The sequence below is a fragment of the Mirounga leonina genome, unplaced genomic scaffold (genome assembly GCF_011800145.1).
Source record: "Mirounga leonina isolate KUSES-001 unplaced genomic scaffold, KU_Mleo_1.0 Mir_152, whole genome shotgun sequence".
NCBI classification, from domain to species: Eukaryota; Metazoa; Chordata; class Mammalia; order Carnivora; family Phocidae; genus Mirounga; species Mirounga leonina.
Genome location: NW_023270380.1, coordinates 11678343 through 11699647, shown reverse-complemented (window position 1 = coordinate 11699647; position 21305 = coordinate 11678343). Strand labels below are relative to the sequence as shown.

Here is a 21305-nt window from a genome sequence, read left to right as displayed (position 1 = left end):
TATGCATATGTTACTATTGGACTAACCTCTCTCCACCCTTCCTGTGCCTTCAACTGTTTACAGATCTGCCTTAAAATTAGTCTTTGTCCAATTCATGCTATTATCCCAAACTCATCTGTGTGGACTTTTACAGTTAAAGGTAAGTGCAGCTCACTCTGAGATAGTTAGCTTTGTCTTTCATCACGTTTCTGTCCATGCACCGGACTCTGCGGTTTGCTTAGGGGATCATCAGGCCGAACTTGAACATGGGACTTCCAGGGAATGGGGGCCTGGAGAGGAATCAATAATGTCGATATCAGTCCTCTAGGAGACGGCTGTTTATTTCAAAATCTATCAGTAAATAGTCATGGGCACCCCTTAGTCTTGGTGATTTGTTCACACAACAGCTGAGATGACACCCATGCCCAGCAATCTGGCAGAGACCCTCGTACACACTAGGTTGCACAAATGGCCACAGAATTCATTAAAGGATGAATGTGCTTGTAGGATCTAGATTTTTCTGAGATTTCCCCTTCTCCTCTCTCATCTGTCTGCTCTTGTGTGCTTGCTTATTTTTGCCTGGGTATTTGTCATTACCACTGAAAAATGACTTGCAGGAGTTCTTTGAGGCTTAGGATGAATGGCTCTTTTTTAGGGGTAGAATTTGCTTTTGTTTCTGCTGGGTGTCTGGTGGCACCCCTAGTCTGGGACCACTTTGACCTAAATTTACCACTTAAAGTGTTTTAGACCACCCAGGTGATGTGAATTTGAGTTGCGGTTTTGCACACAAGGGCCAGCTCTTGCAGACAAGTTCTCACACCCACCCTGCCTCCCCCTAGGAATACTTTCAATGCCAAGGCAAATTGTCCTTGCAGTCTGTCCGTGTGGGAGGTGGGTTTATTTGGATGCACTCTTCTGTGTGGGGGATGACTCTTAAGAGCCTCAGCTTAACTTGACATGGGCTTTTTTATTCTTCCCACTTGGGTATGTTCTGGGCTTCGATTTCTCTTTCAGCTCTCTCTCTCAGCTCCCTGTGAGGCTGTCGAAATTTTTCACACCTGCTCCTATCAGGCGAGAAGTGCCTCCCTGCTTGCTTACCTCTTAGGTCCCTTGCAGATTTTAACCTGGTAGTTTCTTTTTCTCTTGTCAGCTTTTGGTGTTTCTAATTATATTATAACTTGCATTTCTTACTTGTTTGCATGGAAGGAAATGTATACAACCTAGACTATCAGTGCTGGAAACAAAAATCTCTGCCTTTTTTTTTTTTAACATACAATGTGTTATTTGTTTCAAGGGCACAGGTCTGTGATTCATCAGTGTTACACAATTCACAGTGCTCACCATATCTGTCTCTCCTTGATTCCTGGGTATCATTAACATTTCATATCAAACCTTTACCTTCCCTACTTTTTACCATTCTTATACAGGGCGCACTTTAAAAAGAAGTGCTTTAAAAACTTAAATCAGATTGCTAGTCAGAAATATTTAATTTAATCCTTTTTCCCTACAAAGTACTAATGTCGGGGTGGGGCTGCTTACCTTGTCTGGGTGGGCATCCTTTGAGATGTGCACCAACTGTCTCATCCTTAGTGTTGGCCCAGTTCAAGTGCATTCTGGTTTGAAAGGCCCCTTCTCACTTCCCCATGTCCTCTTCCTTGGGTACCCTGAGGTCACGGCTGCCCCAGCACAGTTCTGGGGCTAAGATCCTGATGTTGCCCGCCACTCCCAGGAGTGTGGGAACCAGGCTCCTGCCTGGTGTGACCAGGCCAGCACTTTGAGGAGCTCTGGGGGCTGCTGGAGTCTGTCCATGCCTCCTCTCCTCGGGTCCATCCGGGATCACAAGCACGCCCGGTGTCCCCTGCTTTCAGAGTCCCCAAAGCTACTGGGCCCCTCTCTCTGCGAGCCCAGCACCAGGCACAGGACACCACACCCTTTCTCAGACTCACACTGGTGTGTCAGTGCCCTTGGCTTTCAGTAAATATGAAATAAAAATTTCCAGCAAGGTCAATTAACAATAACATTGGATTTGTACAGATTTGGTCTTCTTGTTCCTCTTTTCTGCCTTTTCGATCGCCAAATAATTTTTTCACCTTAGCATAAATTGGTGAACAAGATGGAACTAATTTTTTCTCTGTAAGAGAGCCACTGTCTTTAAAACTTGAATTGTAACTCTCCTCTGATAACACATGGTGACTTCTATCAGTTGGCTGGGGTGACTTCCTTTAAAACCTTTTCAGCAGCTCTTTCTGCATTTCAGATTTACTCTGGAAGTTGATTTTGCTATAACTGGTATCGAGAAAACATGACTGCAACATAAACATGGCGAACTCAATCTGTCTAGCACCAGATAATTACCTTTTGGCAATAAAACTGTATAGCCTGTGACCTGTTATAAAGCTTTTCTAAAAGTTGCATAAATATACTATATCAAATTCTACATCATTAAAGGTGATCATTTCTATGCCAGGTTAAGATTTGCTTTAAATATCTAGTTAACAACTGCCTTACATGTTTTGTTATGAAAAATACTGACGTTTATCCACCAAGTGTCTATAGCCAGTCTACTAATATTGCAATTCTTTTTTTTTTCTTTTTAATGTATGCTGGGTTTGTGCTTTGAAAACCATTTGCAGACTTTAGTTAGAGACCTAAATCACCTACGTTAAAGTCTGAGATGTTATTCCCATAACCTCATTCATCGACTCCCTCCCCAATCATCATTTATTTATGGATAATTCATGCCTTCCCAATTTCTAGCAAAATCAGCAACCCAAGATATTGGCGATGATTTTTAATTATTTAATTTTTAAAGATTTTATTTATTTATTTGAGAGAGAGAGAGAGAAACAGCATGAGAGGGGAGAGGGTCAAAGGGAGAAGCAGACTCCCTGCAGAACAGGGAGCCCGTTGTGGGACTCGATCCCAGGATCATCAGGATCATGACCTGAGCTGAAGGCATTCGCTTAACCAACTGAGCCACCCAGGCATCCACTGGCGATGATTTTTATTTTCATGTATTTCCTACTGTTAAAAACTTGAATTCACTTTTTGGTCCTCTGCTCCTGGTCCCATTGTCCACTACTTCGTTTTCCTTAAGGTCTCTAAAATCTTTTCCCTTTTTAGTTCCTGTCAAGTCCTCATATACCTATCCTGTACTCCATTCACTCAACAAGTGTTTACTGAATAACCCACCCAGGATCTGGGCTTGCCGTAATTAACTATAGCTACTAAAGCCTTGTATTTTCTAATTATAGCTTTTTAGTCCATTCAAACTCTGTCATTAAGTATTTTCTAAACATAGCATTTACTTTTTCTAATTGTAACACCCCACCCACAACCTTTATATTCTTTCAACCTTCTGCCCAGTCAGTAAGTACTACAGCATCCTGGGCCCAAATCCACAAAATTCCCCACTGCTCATACAATTTTAAAATCCTTTTCTCTACTAAGCTAAAATTTTAAAGATTATATTTACTTATTAGAGAGAGAAAGAGCACAAGTAGGTAGAGTGGCAGGCAGAGGGAGAAGAAGCAGGCTCTCTGCTGAGCAGGGAGCCCGATGCAGGACTCGATCCCAGGACCCTGGGATCATGACCTGAGCTGAAGGCAGACACTTAACTGACTGAGCAACCCAGGCATCCCAGAATTTTAAATGATTTAATTCAGGTTGTTCTTTATTTTTATTTATTTTTTAAGTAGGCTCCAGACCCAGTGTGGAGCCCAGGATGGGGCTTGAACTTATGACCCTGAGAGCTCAAGACCTGAACCGAGATCAAGAGTCAGATGCTTAACCAGGCTGTTCCTACTTTAGAAGAACCCTAGCATTTTACTTCTGGAAGAAAAATTAAGAGCTCATCTTAATAAGCCCTGTATAATTGCGATCGATACACAGCTTTTCAGAGCTTTCCAAGGCCAGGGCCGTCTTCCCGGCCAGCTGGTTGGTGATCCTACCATGAAGGTGGAACTCTGGTCCCCTGATTGCACCCCCACCACTTCTGTCTTTATCACATGCCCTTTGAAGGAGGCCCTACCCATTTCTTTCTACAGCTTTGTTTCTTCTTTTACTGACTGGGAAGTATTTTCCATAGATTAAAAAAAAAAGCAGCACTCCCAAGCTGATTATCAATGAGTCATGATTACACCCTGATTTAGCTCTAGCGTTTTGTTTTGACCTTCTGGAGATAGAAAATACAGACCCAAGAGCAGTGTTCGCAAAATGTAAGTTTACCATTTTGAATTACTTTTTGATTGACCAGCCCATTTCTCTTTAGAAAATTCAACCTACTCCCTCAACCTCACTCACTCTTCCTTAAGCCTCGTCAAATGGTTTAATCATTTTATCAAAAAAGAAAAAAAAAAAAGAGATGCCAGTGATTACATGATGTGTAATGTAGATAAAATTATATTTGGTAGAAGTAGGACCTTGTCAGTTACACACTAAAACCTCAGTTCTTGTAGTTCTCGGAATTTCCAGCTTAGCCTCAAAATCGATCCATCTCCATTTATCCTAGGTTCATGAAGTACCCTAAAGTCTATAATAATAATAATAATAATAATAATAATAATAATGTCTACCTAGATCGCAGAGTCCTAATAGAGAGGGTCTGTTCCAAAATTATATGAGTAATTACAGCTCTTGGGCCATGGGGTCAATAATACAACAATGCTTTGAGAAGTTACTAAAAAATAAAAATTTTTATAGTCATCCATTGTGTTGACATTAGTCATGTGAGTAAGAAGAGAGCTCCTAAAACGTTAACATTAGAATTCCACCTGAGGGATTTGCATATTTATCAGGAGTTTTGATTTTTAGAGCATGTTTTCTTAGAAAATTCCTACTGTGTTGTGACTTGTTATCTCCAGCACTGAGCAGGTATGTGGCAGGCACTGTTCCAGGGGGTTCCTGTGCATTAGCTCATTTAGAGCTCATCTCATGAGGCAAGCTTATGAACAAATAGAAGGGAACTCGTTTAAATGAAAGAAGTCTTTAGAGAGTTACTCACAGGAGAAGCTAAAATCTTAGCTCCCCTGTGGTTAATAAGTTGTTTATTTCATAGAGGGAAGGAGACTTAACACCAAGTAGCAAGCACAGCTGGATTAGGTAACTGGTATTACTGCTTGATTTGTAAAATATTTTGGCAGCTGCCTAGTGCTAATATCTCAAGATAATAGGAACAAGGTTTTTTTTTTTTTTTGAGAGAGAGAGTGCAAGCAGGGTGGGGGACAGAGGGAGTGGGACAGACAAAGTCTCAAGCAGACTGCATGCCCAGCGCCGAGCTCAAGGCAGGACTCAATCTCACCGTCCTGAGATCATGACCTGAGCTGATACCAAGAGTCAGACGCTTGACTGAGCCACCCAGGCACCCCAATAATGAATTCTATTTAGAGCTATTCCCCAGCACTTAAAAAAAAAAAAAAAAGTGTAAATGGCACACGATAGCAAATGTATGTTTACCTTCACACACCTTTTTTTGCCCCCCCCCCCCTTCTGGTGACAGAAGGTGAATAATTGGAAAATGCATTTTCTTTGTTTTCAGACCCAACAAGTATGGGTAATAGTTTTTATTGCTCAGCCTTACCACTACGTCAGTATTCAGCAAACACAGACAGGATGATTTGTTTCCACTAAAGCTGCTAATACTCGAGCCAAGTTAGTAAGTGTGATTTGTAGATGATAGAAGACCAGGCCACCCATGCATTTTTCATACAATAAAAATTTGACCCAAATGGAGGTCAAGGCTTACGGATGTTGGCAGCCAGATGGAGATGGCTTGGATTTCCCTAGGGACCAAGGAGGAGCTTGTAAAGACTGTGAGATTATAAAAGACAGCTTCCATGATGTTTGGAAGACATATATTGGGGAGTGGTTGCATTAGTGTGGAGAGAGCAGTACTGAAGGATGTAATTCTGGGGGTGAGAGTGAACTCCTTTACTGGAGATGGGGTTACGTTATTTTAACCAAGAGAGTAGTGTGGCGACAGTATAGAAACTCAGTTACGAGAAACCATGTCTTCACCATGCCAGACATGTTGGATACGTGGTTTTGTCCAAAAGATGAGTTGTATCTGCACAGTCAGCCACTTTAATGAATGGAAAAATCTGGGTCATCATGAATACCTGGTTTCTTCCATTTTTTTTTTTCAGTAATTGAGTCTACCTTTTTTTTTTTTTTAAGATTTTATTTATTTATTTGAGAGTGAAAGCACAAGTGGGGGGAGCAGCAGAGGGAGAGGGAGAAGCAGGCTCCCCACTGAGCAGGGGAGCAAGGCTCGATCCCAGGACCCTGAGATCACAACCTGAGCCAAAGGCAGACGCTTCACCCAGACACCCTGAGTTTGTGTTTTAACAAGCCTTTTAAACAGCACACTATGATACCAATTCTTGATTACAGTGTAAATCTCCCTCAGGGTTTGGAAGGATATCTTGTTGACCCAGCTGAGTTCCCTAAACAGATGGGAGGGGACAAGTACTTATTCAGGGACTTTCCACAGTATCTTAGCTCACAGTAACCAATGAGGTACCTGATGTTCTCATCCATGTTCTGTAGTCCAGAACCCTAAGGCTTATAGAGGGCAAATACCTTGCCTTCGGATACAACGCTGGAAGTGTCCGCCTCTGAAGCATGAATGTTGTGTTTTCAATCATTCTTTTTCTTTCCTTCCTTAACGTAGTGGATATAATGGATGCGAAGACGATCAGCATGAAGATGATTCTGATTTAAACCTACCTTTAAATGTTGTCTTTGTGGATGCAGATGAGGCAGGGAAGAAACTAAAAAGATGATGTTGCCTTGAGATTGACTTTTTTCCTCCGTGGCTTTCTGGAATGTGGTATAATCTGTAGAAGATGTGGATTTTAACAAATGCCGTTAAAAGGCAATAAATTTTAGTTTGGATGAGGCTCTGTGGCCAGTTTTGGGAACAGTGGTGTTTGGAATGAAACCCAGCATCTCGCCTTAACAACACAAAGCTTCAGTGTTCTAGCGGGTGAATGCACACACTCAAGAAGAAGTGTCCTTAGAAATCATTGCAGTGACTTACATGTAACTCTAGATCTTGCCTTGTTCATTATGTGTGCACTGCACAGACGGGCATTCATGACCTCCCCGTTCCCAAAGCCCTGCAAGCTCTGCGCCTGTTCTCTGGATGTGCTAGAGGCTTCGCCGGCATTTCCACGGCTGAGAACAGAATTTTAATCTTTCATGATTCAGGGGACCCATATCCTATGCACAGCTCCTTACCAGAGCTGATCGTGAAAGTATCAAAAAATACAGAGGGTGACAAAACACAGCCTACGGGGGACTGGTTATGGGGCCAGTGTTCGGAAGGGTGTCTCAGACCTGCGTCAAACCCTACAACTGTGTGGTTTAGGGCATCTTCTGGATGCAGTTCCATGTTTGGGGGAGACGCAATAAGTTGTGTGCTGTGTTTCCACGAGGGGGATTGTCACCTCCCTGAACTCTAGCGGGGCTCCTCTGGGTAATGCACAATCCTTTTCTTTCATCATGCTCGTCCTAGCTTACCTGTAAATTCTTATCGGTGATCTAGCCACTCTCCAGAATGGGTAGTTACAGGTCTTACAAATCATAGATGAGGACAGTAAAGAGGTGGGGCCTTCTTTTTTTTTTTTTTAATTTTATTTATTCATTTGAGACACAGAGATAAAGAGAGAGCATGAGCAGAGGCAGACAGAGAGGGAGAAGCAGGATCCCTGCTGAGCCAGGAGCCTAATGTGGGGCTCAATCCCAGGACCCTGGGATCATGACCTGAGCTGAAGGCAGACGCTTAACCATCTGAGCCACCCAGGTGCCCCAAGAGATGGGGCCTTCTTGTGAGCCGGTGGAAGAGTAGCGACAAGCCCAATTTCCCAAGATCCCTAGTACCTCATTTGTCCCTGCACACGGGGAAGCTCAGGGGCATCTGAGTGATCCTTGAATGAAGGGTTTCTTCCTGGGATTGCACTGACCAATTGTGTGTCGTGAGACATTGTCTGGCCTCATTCCCATTGAGAGACCTAGTGCCGTAAATGTCCCAACACATGCATTAAGTGATTCAGCTAATGACATATGTTTTTATATGTTTCTAAAAGACTAACACGTGATCCTTGAAATAGAGAAAGTTGTACATTCAAATGTTGCCACTGTGTGTGCGCATGCGCCCTCGTGTGTGTGTGTGTGTGTGTGTGTGTTTATTTTAATAAGGAGACTGGGAAACTAAACCATTTCTCTGCTGCCTATTCATCCTGGATTATGGTCTTACTTCCATGGAGCATAAAACTCCTGAAGCTACGTCTCTTCATGGTACCATCCCTGTTGGCTTTGTGGATAGTTGCCTATATCATGCGGAAATGGTAATTATCTAAAAAAGTTAATATAGACAGAAGCTTGAGGAAAGAGATGGGTATGAGTTGAGGAGACTTCTGGGGGGATTCTTGGCCCTGTGGATGAGGAGTCAGGAGATTATGTCCTGGTGGCCCCAGATCCAGCCCCCTGCCTGTTTTGGTATGGCCTATAAGCTGAGAACAGTGGTTACACATTTCTTTAAATGGTTGGGTAAAACAAAGGAGGAATTCAATTTCGTGACACATGAAGGGTATATGAAATTCAAAGTCCTGTGTCTATAAATAAAGCTTTATTGTAACTGGGCAGCATTTGTCTACACATTGTCCGTGGCTGCTTTCGCGGGAGAGATGACCATTTGCAATAGACCCCATGGCCTATAAAGCTGAAAATATTTACTCTCTGACCCTTTTTTTTCTTATAAAGATTTTATTTATTTATTTCAGAGAGAAAAAGAGCAAGCATGAGAAGGGGGAGGGGCAGAGGGAGAAGCAAGCTCCCTGCTGAGCAGGGGAGGTTATTGTTCATTTATTAGGACACATGATATTCTCCTTACAGAGAGTCATGGGAGAAATTTCCATCTGGTCCTAGTACCAGAAGGGTTCTATTTTTCTGAGGTGTTTGCTTGTTTCTTTGTGTTCGTTTTGTTTTGTTTTGTTTTGTTTTTTGGCATAATCCTTTGGAAACTGGAAACTGTGACCGTCCAGGTTTTCCCCCTCAACACACCTGCCAGTGAACTCAGACGTGAATTTGCGTCCCACTGTCCATAGTTTGGCTCTAGCTTCATGCTCGGTGCTATGACGCTTTATGTCCCTACACCATTTTCTCTTTAATCTTTCTCATCCATTTCTGATTCATGAGCTTTTGCTATGCTTTATGTGCCTTACAAGTCACTGTACATTTTTTAAGGAACCGTGCAGAAAATATTAAATTAAAAACAAGACACATTTGAATTTTAGTTCCAGAAGATCACAGAGTTTTCCTTATGGTCCCACCTCAGAGAGCCCTTCACCTTCTCCCCATTTTTGTGTGACTGTCGCAGGGCCTTAAGCACCTGAAACGCTCACTGGGTTTCCTGTGGTCTCATGTTCTACCTTTGCTGGAGGCTTAAAGCCACTTTAGGATGGATGAAGACATAGATCAGAGGTTCTTCATCTAGAATCCAGAGAACTCAGAACAGTTGTGAACAAAGATGGGGATTTTTTTTTTTTTTTTAAGAGAGAGCAGGGTGGGGGGGGGTTGGCAGGGAGGGTCAGAGGGAGAAGGAGAGAATCTCAAGCAGACTCTGCCCTGAGTGCGGTGCCCGCTACAGAGTTTGATCCCACGACCCTGAGATCATGACCTGAGCTGAAATCAAGAGTCCGACGCTCAATCCACTGAGCCACCCAGGCACCCCAGATTTTGTTTTTTTAAGACCCCATTCAAATGGATCACTTAAAGGAGTCGACCTACGGTGCCCTCTTGGAGCATCGATTCTGGCTGTCGTCATTCAGTGTCACCTCTTTCTTCCATAAAACAAGGAGTGTACATGTCCTCATACAGAAATCCTCTTGGCTTTTGCCACATCAACTCTTCATATTTTCTAGTGAGAAATGAAAAACCTACCACTTTCACACTCTTGATTTGTAGTTCGTAGTAAAGAGATTTGAGTCTCTGCATTTTCAGAACTTGATGTGGATGCATTTTGTAAGTTTGGAATTGGATAAAAAGAACCACCACCACCACCACCACCAGGGGTTAATGGCCTGATACCTTTCATGTGGTTCTGTGCCTCGAATGGTTCTGTTGTTGATTTGATTAATCAAGTATATTTATTGTTCATGTATGGGGAAGCCAAGCTTCATTGAGAATATTGTTCTCTGCTAATATCTGGTGTTATAAGTCCCTGGTTAGAATTCTCTGTACACTTGCCCGTGTTTTGTTTTGTTTTAAAGATTTTATTTACTTACTTGACAGACAGAGAGCACAAGCACGGGGAGAGGGAGCAGACTCCCCACTGAGCAGGGAGCCCAATGTGGGGCTCGATCCCAGGACCCCGGGATCACGACCTGAGCTGAAGGCTGTTGCTTAACCGACTGAGCCACCCAGGCGCCCCCACTTGTCTGTGTTTTATGCGTCTTGTGTTCCATTCATTACACGGGTTCTGCATGCTTCCCTTAATTGAGTGAGACCTGAGTGGGAGCTTAGGGACTATCTGTCTTGTCCGGAATTTTTCAGTCCTGCTATTGAGGCCTGGACCCCACTCCCAGAGAATCGGATTGAATCCATCTGTGTTGGTTTCTTTAAAAACTGGCTAGAAGTTTCCTCAGTTCTTCCTGGCTAGAGAACCATGGTCTAGCCTGATTTCTTCCCTGTACGGATGTGGACCATTGCAACGTGCCTGAGGACTGCCAGCTAACCAGTAGTCTGGTTTTCTCCACTTTGGGATGCTACTTGCCCTTTTCAGATTTTTTTTTTTTCCCAGAAATGTTAGGCCATTTCCCAGCTAAGGCAGACTTCTGTGATTGCTGCATTCCTCATGGAATGTTTAAAATTAAATATTGCAACTGGAATGTTTAAAAGCTTGCCAGGCTTGTCCTGTTTTGCCATTACCTAATGAGCAGACAGCTTTCTGGAAAAACCTGGAGAGCATTCTTTTAGTCAGCTGTTCTTGGCTGTGGTGACTAGCCTTGGAGATGTGCCCCATTCTCCTATCACAATCAAGAGGGTGGCCCGTTTGTGTAAGTGGCTTGTGATTCTTGATAATGTAAGTTTCTAGTCCTCATTGTTGAACCTAGTATGTTCTGATGGGAACAAATCTAAAAGAATTCCTTTGTCACATTTGATAGATTTGAGTATCTGGAACCCACATTGGAAGAGCTCTCCAAAAATGCCTTTGCTTTGTGAGTTGTTGGTGTCCATTTAGCATTTCTGGGGGAAATGTGGAAGTGCCTCCTGGGCAGAAATGCTGTCCCTTTATGTATTTCGTGCCTAGCACTTAAGATTACTTAGAATGAATCAAATTAATTTATAACCAAGCCTTTTCCCCCCATTGTGACTTTTCTTGCCTCCGTTTTTCTGGTTATGGGTTTTTTGTTTTTTTTTTTTAAGATTTTATTTATTTATTCATGAGAGACAGAGAGAAACACAGAGGGAGAAGCAGGCTCCCAAGGAGCGGGAAGCCTGATGCGGGACTCGATCCCAGGACCCTGGGATCATGACCTGAGCCGAAGGCAGACGCTTAACCATCTGAGCCACGCAGGCGCCCCGGTTATGGGGTTTTTAAAAACATTTAATTTAATTTTATTATGTTAGTCACCATACAGTACATCATTAGTTTTTGATGTAGTGTTCTATGATTCATCGTTTGCATATAACACCCAGGTGATAGGTATTAAGGAGGGCACATATTGCATGGTTATGGGTTTTTGATCAACTTTATCTCATTAGGCTTAAGGAGGGCACATATTGCATGATTATGGGTTTTTGATCAACTTTACTTATCTCATTAGGTTTAAAAATTAATGATAAGTTGCTGTATCCAGCACTTACCTTCCCAGAGATTATTCATTCTTAATGCAGTACATAAAAGAACAAGTAGACATTTAATACAGATATTTAGGCTTAAAGAGATTAGATGACTCAAGCTCATGGCCATTCTTAAGTTAATGGTAGGCTTTGTGTTTTCCAGTTGGTTTCTTTAGGATGGCACCTTTCTTTTTCCTTCTGTCTTATTTTGAAGTAAATTTGGTTACAACTGTTTTGAAAACTATGTGCCCACATATATTAAGCGTAAAAGAAATTAAAAATTATCCTTTTACTCGAATTCTCCTATACAACCATCAGGAGGAAAACGAAATTTCACCTATAGGGGGCCAGGAGACCTTGGGATTAAAAATGGCAGAGAACAGGGCACCTGGGTGGCTCAGTCGTTAAGCATCTGCCTTCGGCTCAGGTCATGATCCCAGGGTCCTGGGATCGAGTCCCACATCGGGTTCCCTCCTCGGCGGGAAGCCTGCTCTCCCTCTCCGACTCCCGCTGCTTGTGTTCCTGCTCTCGCTATCTCTGTCTCTGTCAAATAAATAAATAAAATCTTAAAAAAAAAAAAATGGCAGAGAACAGGGGTGCCTGGCTGGCTCAGTTGGTGGAGCATACGACTCTTGATCTCAGGGTCATGAGTTCAAGCTCCACGGTGGTGTAGAGCTTACTTTAAAAAAAAAAAAAATGGCTTGGCATCTTGGAAGCAGGGTAAATAAGAATAGGGAATTCTCCTCCAAGCCTTCTCACCAGCCTGTGCAGAACCAGCAGGGAGAGATGCCAAGCGAATTTCCTCAAGAAAGCTCTTTGTGCCTCTTTTGGACCATCTTCATTTTCATAGGTGATATAATTTCAAAATTTTGTAGAGTAGAACCTCTTTATCAAGTGACTACTGGAGGCTTATCTGCTATCTCTTTATAGGAAAACAACATTAGCTCTATAAGGTTTATGTTATTGCCTCCATGTGGACTATACCTAGAACCAATCTATATCTAAGGCTGATTGATTCTAGGTCTGCCTGCCAAGGATGGTGATAAAAAAAAAATGTGACCACAAAGTTGAGAAACAATCATTTTATTTAGCTATACTTAGTGTTATGAATAAATATAACATTTTAATGTATGTTTTGAGAACTTATTTTGAAAAGAAATGATTTGGTGAAGCAAAGATTTAAGCATAAGAGAATAAATTTGTAAAGCTACAAGAAGAAAACATGGATCTATTATAGTCTCATAACCTGGAAGACTTTTCTAAGCATGACGCAAACTCAGATATCACACACACGTACAAATACAGGTTAATATAAAACCATTTTTGAAATTACATGCCAAAGGTTTTTTTTTTTTTTTTTTTAATTAAAACAAAGTCAAAAGATAACAGCCAGGGTGGGGGGAATTTGTAACTCATAAGAGACATAGGGCTGTTTTCCAATATATAGATAGCACTCCTACCAAAAAAAAAGAAAAATCAGCAATCAACAGAAAAAAATGTGGTGAAAGAATATGAAATTCACAGAAAAAGAAATACAGATGGCTCTTAAACATATGAAAAGGCATTCAATCTCATTCATTAGCAGAAATACAAAGTAAGAGATTTAATTTTTCACCTATCAGTTTGGCAAAGGTAAAAACTGAAGGCGACATGTTGTGTTGGCAAGAATATGAGGAAACAAGCATTCTCCTACGTTGCTAGTAGAGGTGTATATTGGTACAGTCATCATAGAGATGTTTGGAAATACCTGTCAGAATTAAAATAGAGCATATTTTTTGAGCTAGCAAGTCAAATTCCAAAACTTTTTTCCAGAGACATCTTGCAAATGGGTAAGATAATATATGTGCAGTGATATTCTTGGCAGCATTTTGTAATAAAGAGTTGGAAACGACCTAAATATCAATCCGTGGAAAGATTGTATTTGTACATACTCAGTACTAGTTTGTTATTATAATATATCCATAGTACAGACTAGTTTGCAACTGTTAAAAAAGAACGACCTATCCCCTAAATGTACCAATATGGAAAGATCTCCAAACACTTAAAAAAAAAATGCATAGTGCAAAACAGTGCCTATACCCTGGTAACATTGGGGAGAAAAAAGGAACAAGATACATACAGTTATAAATGCCTAGAATATCTCTGGAAGGATACATAGTAAGCTAATAGTATCATTGCCATGAGCAATGAGTAGGTAGGTAGGAGATTTACTTTTCAAAAACAGAAAACTGTATCTATGTACCTGTCTACTTACCTACCTACCTAGATAAGGTGTATAGTTAAGACCTGTGAAGGGTCTGTAATTTTATCCCACTTACCATCTAATAAGTTAGCTTGTCATAGTTTCAAGGCAGAAAACATAAGACCCGTGGGTTAGGGACAAAGGACTTTATTACTCATAGCATAGTAAGCAGTATGAACATTAGTATATATATTGGTTTCTCTTGCCCCCTCTCCCATGGGGGTGAGTGACATGAATGCATCTAGATGGATACATGCACAAGCAGTGAGTTACATTACAGGAGAGGAACTCTAAGCTTAGGGAACCTGAACCTTTTAATAATGGGCAATAGGCAGGCTGGCCCTTTGCTCTGGACGGAGATGCTCTCTCTATAATCCAAGGCTATTCCCTCTACAAACATCCTTGAAAAGATAGTCTGGAATAAACAGTAGTTAGCCCCCCACTCACGTGATGTGCAGAGACTTAAGAGACCCACGGGGAATTATTTATCTCTTATTTATTTGTAAACCTGGACACGCATATACACATATGCGTGTGTGTATATGTGTAACTCCTGATACTTTGAGGCTTTCAGAAGCTAGGTTGTGTAGAGAGTGAACTCATTGGTCGTATTAGTAAGCCTGGGTCTGATGTCACCTAACTGTGCTTAGATCAAGGTCATTATGGCCACAAACTCCACCTTTGGCTCTGGTCCACTCTGCAAGGCACCTCATTGGTCTGAAAAAGCCCCAGCTGAGAGAGAGAGCATGAATGAACCACCACAAGCCATTCTTCACTAGAATAGCAAACAACAGTGGTCGCCTCCTTGGGCACGTGTGGTACTCTCAGATTTGAGAATTAGACCCACTCATTTCTTTAGCTGGAGTGAGCCTTCCTTTGTTTGGTCTCATGCAGCTCAGTTTCATACTGAAATTAATTTTAGACCTGTGCTATGCAAGTCTGAATTGAAAATGGGCAGGAGTGGGTGGGGGGTGGTGGCTTTCTTGGTTTTGGCACCTGGATAACAAAGTACCCCGGGAACAAGCTGTCATTTATCAGTGGAATACACTGGATTTCTGTCTTGTGGTTCTGAGTGGGCCAGAAGGAGTCACGGTGGAGGAATGCGCTAGCACCCTGTTAGTCGGTGCCGCGCCCCTCCTGAGTTGCCCTGAATGCCCTGTATTCTGCTCCAGCAGCAATGATCCATATTTTTAAACTTTATGGAAGGGTAATATACATACAGAAAAATATATAAATCTTACCTGTACTGCCCAGTGGATTTTCATAAACACACCTGTGTAACCAGCACCTAGACTGAGAAACAGATGCTAACCAATTCCCAGAAGCTCCTTCCAGTCACTGATTCTCTCTCCCAAGGTCACCAGGGGACTAGTTTTGCTTGGTTTTGAACTTTATATACGTGGAATTATATATAATGTATTCTTCTATGTCTGGCTTCTTGTGCGCCACGTTACATTTGTGAGGGTCATGCATTCTGTTTGTGTGTAGCTGGTATTTGTCCATTCTCAATGCTGTGTCACAGTGATTCTCAACCAGGGATGACTGAGCATTAGGGTGTTGACATGTCTGGAGACATTTTCTGGTTGTTACAACTGGGAGTAAGGGGAAGGTCGCTGCTAACCATCCCAAAATGCACGGTAGTCCCCCACGACAAAATATCCGTAGTGCCAAGGTTGAGAAAGCCTACTGTATAGTATTCCATTGTGTGAACATACCACAATTGATTTACCCACACATTTCTTAGAGCCTCAGCTTCACATTCGGAAGCATTGTACGGCTCAGCCCTGGCTTTGAAATCCTTGAGACCATGCTCACCACAGTCTCTTCAAAATAAAGACACTATCAAACAGGGGATGTTTCGCCCTTAGGATAAGTGTTAGAGTCAAGATGAATTATTGTGTGTGGTCTTAGTCACCGACAAAAATGGTGTATTTTGGAGCCAATACAAAAATTTGAAGAGATTCTGAGTGAATGAAATGGGCTAACTCAGCATTTTCATCAAGCAATGAACATGTGAAGGGACGTCCTTAAATACGGCTTTCTTGAAGAATAATCTACATATTATAAAACTAATCCAATTTAAGGATTCAGTGATGTACAATTCAAAGATTCCTAGGAAGTTTACAGAGTTGTGCACTCATCATTACAGTCTAATTTTAGAACATGTCCATCACACCCAGAAGATTCCTTGTGCTCATTTGCATTGCTCTTGTTTCCACCCTGAGTCCCAAGAACCAACAGTCTACTTTCCACCTCCAAATATTTTCCTTCTCTGGATGTTTCCTAGAACTGGAATCATATAATCTGTGGTATTTTCTGTCTAGCTTCCTTCACTTCGTAAAACGTTTTCAAGGTCCATCTGTGTTGTAGCAGGTGTCACTCATTCTTTTTTATGGCCGAATAGTATTACAATGTGTGGATGTAGCACGTGTGTATTTGCAAGTTGGTGGACATTTGGGTTGTTTCCAGTCGCAGGCTATTGTGAAAAGTGGACATGTAGTATTTTGAAGCATAGCAAGGTAAATGGCTAACACAAGTAGGCTTTTGAGGATAATTTACACAATTAAGAAACAGAAGCAAAAAAACCAGAGGATGATACAAAGAGCATTAGGCTAACAGGGAAAAGAGACTTCTGACATTTACCTCTATAGACCCTAGCATTTTTTTTTTTTTTAAGATTTTATTTATTTGAGAGAGAGAGAATGAGAGACAGAGAGCATGAGAGGGAGGAGGGTCAGAGGGAGAAACAGACTCCCTGCCGAGCAGGGAGCCCGATGTGGGACTCGATCCCGGGACTCCAAGATCATGACCTGAGCCGAAGGCAGTCGCTTAACCAACTGAGCCACCCAGGCGCCCCAACCCTAGCATTTTTGAAGGCATTTTATAACCAAATTACAGGGGCAGCAAAACTCCGCCTTAAAGGGAAGGAAAGTATAGAACTGATTGCACTAAGAGAAGTCATTAAACATGCCATACTTTTTAAATCACATTTCTATCACATCAATTCAAAGAAATTCAAGTTTATGTCTTTCTCCAGGTTCAACACATGCTCAATATGAAAGAAAGAAAGAAAAGAGGGAAAAGAGAGAGAGAAAAGAGAGAGAGAAAGAAAGAGACGGAGGGAAGAAGGAGGGGTCAGGAGGGGAGGGAAAAAGAAACACAAACTAAAACTTTTGCTCATCTGATCCAGGTTTCCATTTTGATACCAGATCTTCCATTAAAGATCTCTGTTTGCTTAGGGTTTGCTGAGGTAGCTCGTTTCTGTGGGTCTACAGAAGAGCAAAGCATAACGCCCCACCCTGTCCCCCAGGCTTGCCCACACAAATCAACAAAGGGACAGCTTGTGAGGAAGGTACACAGAATCCAGTCAGCTCGGCCTTGAAGCCGATTTTTCCAGTTGAATCAAGAAGACCCTTGTGTTTTGGGCAGAGTTAATCACCAACATTTGAACAAGGCATCTTTATGATGTTCTGCGAAAGGATTTCCTAGGGCTGCAAAACCACCTTCACTTAGTGGGGGTTGTTCTCCATTCTGGGGCCAGAAATTTCTGATGAGTCCTTAAGATGGAAAGCATATGCTGGATAATCATGCAGGATATTTGTATTCGAGGGAAGTTACGAAGTATGGCATCTAAAAAGATGTTTGCAAAAGGAACACTGAAAGCAAACATGAAGGGGTGAAGAACAATTGTGCCGTCGTCCACATCAGGCCGGCCCATCAGGTGAGGCTGTTGCTGATGGTGTTGGTGCTAGAAGATGCGCAGAGCTGAGGGGTGGGACGGGGTTGGGGGGTGCTCTGCAGGGCTCCCTCTCCCCAGGCAAGAGGACGGGTGTGCATGTCCTCAGGAGGAGGAGGAGGGACCTAGAGGCCAAGCATGGTCAGATTGCGAGGCTGAGGTGGAGCTGAACCAGCCCACCGTGCTCACAGTCAAGCCGAGGCTTCTGGAAACCTCTCTTCCTCACCCCGGGGAGCGGGGCTCGAGGGAAGGAGGCTGCTAAGCCCAGTGATGCAGTCTGCTCTCCCCATACTCCCGAGGCGAGAACACCGTATTCCCAATCGTGTAGCCTCTCCTGTGCCAACGAGGCCCAGGAGCACGATACAGCTCAACAGTGGGGGCCTTGTGTGTGTCTGGGGGAATGTGCTTTACCCTCCCCGTGTTTCCGTCGGCCCACGAGAACCCAGCAGAGCTCTGTGGTGTGAATTCAAGGGACTTGTGCAAAGGTGCTGCACGATGATCCTGCAAGCTTGCCATCGGGAATATTTTGTCCTCGTGTGGATTCATGAAGGTTTAAACACAAGGTTCGGGGAACCAGGCTCCCTAAGAGCTGCCCTGAGGCTCGTCCACTTCCTCAGATGCAGTATGCCGCATATAAGGCACAGAAGCAGAAAAGCAGGGGATTGAGAGTCTGCGTAGCCATTTTTGGATCCTTTTCTCGTCCCATTGTATCAATGCGCGTGTTCCGCAAAGTGCAGCAGAATCGAGTTGTGCGGTTATTTGAATGCATGATCGATGAAGCCTGTCCGGTTACTCCCGTTAAAAACAAATCCTAGTCGTGCCCCCCCAGGACCCTAGGCTTTGACTTGACTTGACAAGCCGGGTGATTGCTGCTGGAGCGTCCTTCCCTCTGCGTGTGTGATGTTACATGTGGACCGTGTCGTTGTCCACGGAGGGGCTTGCAGTTCCAGAGGCAGGCCACATCCCTCAGGCTGTCCCCCCGGCCCGCTGGTGCTTTGTGCCAGTCCTCCAGCGGGGGCTGACGAGCCATCGCGACAGGCCCAGCTCACAGGGTGACCGGCCAGCCACCCCGGATGTCCGCCCCGTCTGCCAGCACCACAGATGATGTTGCTTTGCCCGTGCTGGGGCCCCTGATCACTGCCCTCGGAGGGCACGCACTCCTGTCGTGTCTGGCCTCCCGCTGCGTTGTTTGGAAGACCCGTCCTTCTTGTATGTCGCCGTAATTTGTCTGTTCTCACTGCTGTGGAACATTCTATTGCGTGACTTCCTCACCACACTCCTGCAGAGTGGCACTTGGGGGCCTTGTAATATCGACTCACCATCCTGTGAGGTAGGTGCTACGGGGAAACTGAGGCTTGACGCAGCTTTCAGATTTATTGCCCGCAACTTAGGCAGGTCACTGCCGGCCAGCCAGTGAATCCTCGGTGCCTGACTGAGCTCCGTGGTGAAGCAGCTCTTGGGCCCGATTGCCTTCCTTCTGTCCCCTGTCCTCCAACTGTCCACAATTGTGCAGCCGTGAGACAAAATCTCTGTCACCAGGCCGCACATGGACCCATCCCTGCCCCTGGAGCTAAGCTTTGTGCCAGGGCTGAGTTTACTGTCCTCCCCTAGGTGGCCCCACTAGTTCACCTGACATTCTGATTCCCTGGTAAACCCGGGGTACACTGGAGCTGGGCCCCCCATTGCAAAAGCACATTTAAAAGCTGGGTCAACTCTTGAGAGGAGAGGAGAGAGGGGAGTTAGTGTATAAGTGTTTAGACTCCACTTTTGTTGGGTGGAATATGAAGAGACCTAGGACTGTTTGGGTTTTTTCTTGTTTTTCCTGTATCGAGGAATTCTTTTTCCTGCATTGAGCCTTCTCTGGCTATTCACAGGAAAAGAAATACTAACTCTCATTTCTGTTTTTGTGATGTATAAGTAGAGGTTACAGATTAACTTAAAAAGAAAGATGAGGACACCTGGGTGGTTAAGTCGGTTAAGTGTTTGCCTTCGGCTCAGGTCATGATCCCAGGGTCCTGGGATCGAGCCCCATGTCAGGCTCCCTGCTCAGCGGGGAGCCTGCTTCTCCCTCTCCCTCTGCCTGCCCCTCCCCCGTGCTTGTGCTCTCTCTCACTCTGTCAGATAAATAAATAAAAATTAAAAAAAAAAAAATCTCCTAGGCCTTCTGTAAAAATTTAAAAAAAAGAAATTTAAAAATAATTAAAAAAAATTAATTTCCCAGCCTTGGGTCAGGAACCAGAAAGTTGATGATGGGAGGTCAGTTCTTGGCATCTTCTGGGAAGGAAATGGAAGGGCTCAAAGAGGGCCACCCATTCCCAAATTCCATCCTCTGTGGGAAACGAGATACTCCGCTCCTTCTCCTTTCCCTGACCATTTTAGAACAGGGCAGGAGTTAGTTGGATCTTTGGCGAGATGATGGCCAGATATCACGCACCCCGGCAGGCAAATCGCACACTTTGTGTCCTGCCCTGGAGAATAAGAAGTAAAGTTGGCTGCTACCTTCCAATGTGGATGGAAGTTTCTGTTTGTTTGAATGACAAAGCTCATTGTGTAGGTATATACCACTAGGTCAAAGCTGGTTGTGTAGGTATATACCACTAGGTTAAAGTTGAATGACAGTAAACTGGTTGTGTAGGTAATACCACTAGGTTAAAGTTTCTTTTCGAGGCATTTTATCCAAGTTACATGTGCAGGCTCTCCTCCGTAGAACTTCATCCTTCCATCCTTTTCTTCCAGACACTTCTTTCCACTGTGGAATCTGTGAACCTTGCAAGGTAGGAGAGTGGCAGTTCTCAAAAAAAAAAAAAAAGAAAAGAAAAGAAAAGAAGGCTATTTTACTCTTTGGTTAATAGAGGAGGAGGGAGCAGCTACTTGGGACGGTCTGAGCACAGTCTTGAATCCTGAGGTTGACTTCTCTTACCCCCATGTCTGCAGACAGTCCTCCCCATGCCCGGCCGCACAGCCTCCCCCAGCCCATGACCCTGCTCACCACCAGTTTCAAGGTCATGTGTGAAGGCTGCATGTTCTTAATATAGGCTCTTAGGGATTCCTGGAAAAGATTATCAAAACTTTGAAAGATGATGATGTCTGAAATTTCAGAACTGGTGAAACTTTCATCTCTCCAGACAATGCCTACCATTCTCCCACCCTGCCCTTGTTTCTAGCAGCCAACAGTTTGGAACCAAGACTTTTAAACCATCCTTTCCCTGTGACTGACACCAAGGCTTTCCTTTGAAAAGGCTTTCAAAGGAGAGATTTTTATAAGTGGAGTATAAAAAAAGGAAGGAGGTACAGAGACAGACATCCTCAGGGTTCAAATGTGTGAGATAAATGCAAGGCTAGCCCTCATTTTCTACAAGGAAAGCCCTAGTAGGATGCCAGATAAAATACAAGATTTATTGTTTATGTGATGAACTTCACATAAACAATAAGTTTTTTCCCTCGGTCTTGTTATTTATTTATTTATTTATTTATTTATTTATTTATTTATTTATTTATTTATTT

General features: G+C 43.3%; 1 protein-coding gene across 1 annotated transcript in view; it reads left to right on the top strand.

Annotated features, from left to right (window-relative positions):
- Positions 1-21305, top strand: part of PAPSS2 (3'-phosphoadenosine 5'-phosphosulfate synthase 2) — a 68696-nt gene that overhangs the window by 4080 nt on the left and 43311 nt on the right. The window lies entirely within an intron of this gene.